The sequence below is a fragment of the Pelecanus crispus genome, chromosome 7, assembly GCF_030463565.1.
Source record: "Pelecanus crispus isolate bPelCri1 chromosome 7, bPelCri1.pri, whole genome shotgun sequence".
Lineage (NCBI taxonomy): Eukaryota > Metazoa > Chordata > Aves > Pelecaniformes > Pelecanidae > Pelecanus > Pelecanus crispus.
In genome coordinates, this window is record NC_134649.1 from 39,335,381 (window position 1) to 39,338,963 (window position 3,583).

Genomic DNA, 3,583 nt, shown 5'->3' on the forward strand with positions numbered 1-3,583 from the left:
GGTGGCTTTCTTGAATCACAGAGTTTTTCTGAAAAACAAAGTCAGAAACAATGAGATAACAAAGAGAGGCATCAGATGGGTCACAGACAGCAAACCCTTTGGTATTCTGTCCACTCCGCTAACCTGAAGGCAAACTACCACCTACTCCCAAAACCCTAGATGCTCTGCTGACCCAAATACTAGCATTTAGCTTACCTTCAGCTTTGTATAGCATCAAATCAATCTTCCTTTCTACAACTGCATCTCTTCCTGGGCCTGTGTCATGCTAGAGTACTTGCTGTGCATCCTGTCTCTCACACCAAGAATGCCGAGAAGGATGCAGAAGGTGCTGCACACAGTATGAATTCCGGACCCACCAGCTCTCACACTGGGAATCATGAGAGCTGAGGATCCCAGCAGAATCCAAACCATTTTAGGGTCTGACCCCTAGCCATGAAATGGGAGCACCTGACATCCTAGCATCCTGCAGTCCAGCAAAGGACTAGCATACCTAGCGTAGTACCGGTACGTACTATACATAGTACCTAGCATCTAGCACAGTACAGCTAGATATCTCAATAACAACATAATTCTTTGATCTTCTTTCTAATTGGGATACTTTTTCTTCCTTTTGCACCTTAGTTGACACGCACACACTATGTGACTGATCTACCTACAGAGAAGATGCCATGAGCCCACAGCGTCTTATAAGAAAAAATAAACATGCAAAATTGTTACCAGTCACCCTGTTCTTGCCACCACATCTCATTTCTTGATGTAACTGTCATTCACCCTGCCTGCCCCACCGCTGGCCCTGGCAGTGCCCCTAATCTTTCCTCGTCACCTCCTGCCAGCAGTCATCCGAGTTAACTGCTGGCAGATGTTCTCCGATGCTCTCATTTTCAGGATGGGCCCCTAACGCCCTAAGCCCCTGCACTATCCCAGACAGGATCAATCCTCTTCTTGTCCAACATCTGGGGAGCAGAGGAAACTGCTAGGAGGCCCCAGTCACGGCTGGGGGCGAGGGAGGAGGGATGGACAAAGCAAAGTCCCCCTCTGCGGGAGAAGGAAACCCGGCCCCGGCCCCCTACTCCCCCCCCCCCCCCCCCCCAGCGCTTACCGGCTCCTTGCCCTGCCCGGGGCTCTGCCCGCAGGGCCGCGGGCGCAGCCGGGGCGATGCGAAGGCGGGAGAGGCGCCCGCCGCAGCCGGGGCGCGGCGGCGCGGCTCGGAGCCCGCCCTGCGCGGCGGCCGCGGGTTCGAGCCCGGCCCCCGGCCGCACGGCGGCGGAGGCGGCGCGGCGCCGTGAGTGGCAGACGCCGGGCCTGCCCCACCGCCCTGAGTGCTCCGGGGCGCACGCCCGGGCCGCTCTCTGCAGGCCGGCAGCCGCTGCAACCCCCCCTACGCTCCTAATTATGATGACACCCCTCTCTTGTACCCCAGCTGCCAGAGGGGACAGCTCGGGGAGGGGGTGGTGGGCAGGGCTTGCGTGGGGGGGCTGCAGGACTCCCAGCAAGGACGGCGCCTGCTCGGGAAACAGCCGCCGGGATGGAAGCGCTCGGGGCACCCGGGGTGCCAGGAGCACCTCCCGCTGCCCCCCCGGGCCCGGCCCAAGCCGCCGGGCCCCTGCCGCCCCGAGAGCCCGTGGCGGGTGTTACCGGAAAGGGCGACAACTTTCAGCGCGGGCACCGCCAACAGGAGGCTGCCATTAAGAGCCGAGGAAAGACATTTCCTCTATGGTTGTGGGTTTTGGTTGTTTTTTTTTTTTTTTTCTTATTTTGGCATTTGCAAGAGCTTTTGTTGCAAGCTTCCTGTGCAAAAGCCTGCCTCCACCACAATCACAGCAAACCTCCTGTTGATTTGATTTTTCCCCCCTCCCATACCGAATCAGCATGTTAGAAATGTGACTACAGCATCCATCACGTTTAAGCACATAAATCTCATTAAGCACTGAAGTAGCCGTACTCATGCAAGCCTCCTGAATCACACAGCTCAAATTTCCCAAACAATTGAGGATATTAAATCATACCTCAGTACCAGAGCAATCTTATATCCTGCTGAAGCCTCTCAGATGTCATGCTACGCTAAAGGGCTCTTACTGATAAAATGGTGTCCCTGGGCCTGCAAGCTCTGGCGCAAAGCAGGGCACACCAAAGGGAGCTGAAGGTTTTTGTAAGTGACAGTAATGAAACCCTGCAGCTGCTGCGTGTCGAGGGTGCGCGTTAACTGTTGAATGTCACTGCTGTAATGGCGAGGCTTAAATTTCAGCTCACTTGGTGTAATTTTATGTCTTCGCTTTGCAACTGATGCTTCTCTGAGAGTAGTCAGAAGACAGTTTTTCCTGTGAGAAATAAGAGGGGAAGGGACACAGATTAAAAAAATAGCAACCTTGCCAAGACAATTTTTAGACCTGTTAAATGTATTCTGCTATCACTTTACCACTGAGCTTCAAAGACAAATATCTACAGAGCAAGCAGAAAGTCTCCTGGGAAACTTGATTGACAAGGGCATTTTGGTAATGGTTCCGGCTCAGGAATGTCACTGTTCTACAAGGAATCTCCCACCTGAGTCCAACCATCAGCTACAACAGGAGCTCCCAGCACCCTGCCAGATCTCATTCCGTGTGCAGAAGGAGACTTAACCGTCTGGCTTGTGTACTGTGCCCTCATGCACCAGTCCGAGATCCCTGGTGTGTCACCAGTGGGTACGTATTTGAGAAGACTGACTTTCAGCAGCGGCACAAAGCTGCACGTTCTCAGAAGTGCAGCAGCAGTGTTTAGATAGATCCTGGCTTTGACGTAAGGGAACACTGGCTGGACCTTGATTGCAAACAGAGCTCCTGTGACTCTTTAGATAGGGTAGTGCAGCTGCTCACTGCAGCTTGGGAAGTGCTTGTTGGCACGAAGCTGAGCAACTTCATGCTAAAGTGTTTTATCCCAACCACTGAGCCAGGATTCATGTGTGCTGCTTTGCTCTGCTCTCCCACAGATGTGCAGGTAGTACCAGCAGTTACAAGGGCATCTGAGGACTCCTTGCACTCCTTCCTGTTTCTCTCCACAGTGCTTTTAAAGACTGTTTCCTCCAGTAGGGAAGTAAGTTTGTTATTCCCTTCCTCTCCTCCACGTTGCTTTGCTCCCGGACTTTCTTTCCAAAAACTATTCCTTCAGCCAAGCAGAGGGGAATTTTACAGCTTTTTCCAGTATTCTGTCCAAAGAAACAACTTTTCTTTTTTCCCACAGTTTCCTGTTATAAAATGGCATTTCTTCAGTGATTAGGGACTACTGGAGATATTTCTCAAATATAAAGCTTGATTTATGACCTCAGTTAGCCCCCATGACAGACTTAGTTTGACTGCTGGGCCATGCAAGCTCCCATGTCACCACTGGGGCTGTATTAAGGCTGCTGGGGACTGCTCCATGGCTCATTGGGCTGCAGTCCCATCATGGGACATGTCTCCAGACACCCAATGGCTGCAGTGCAGGGATGCATAAATAAATACGCAATCTCTAACCTTTCTCCTCCATTAGAGAGTGTTATCTAGCATGGCTTAAAAGTATTCTTTGGAGGTCTGCGTGTAGACAGAAACAGGCAGTGCAAAACTGATAT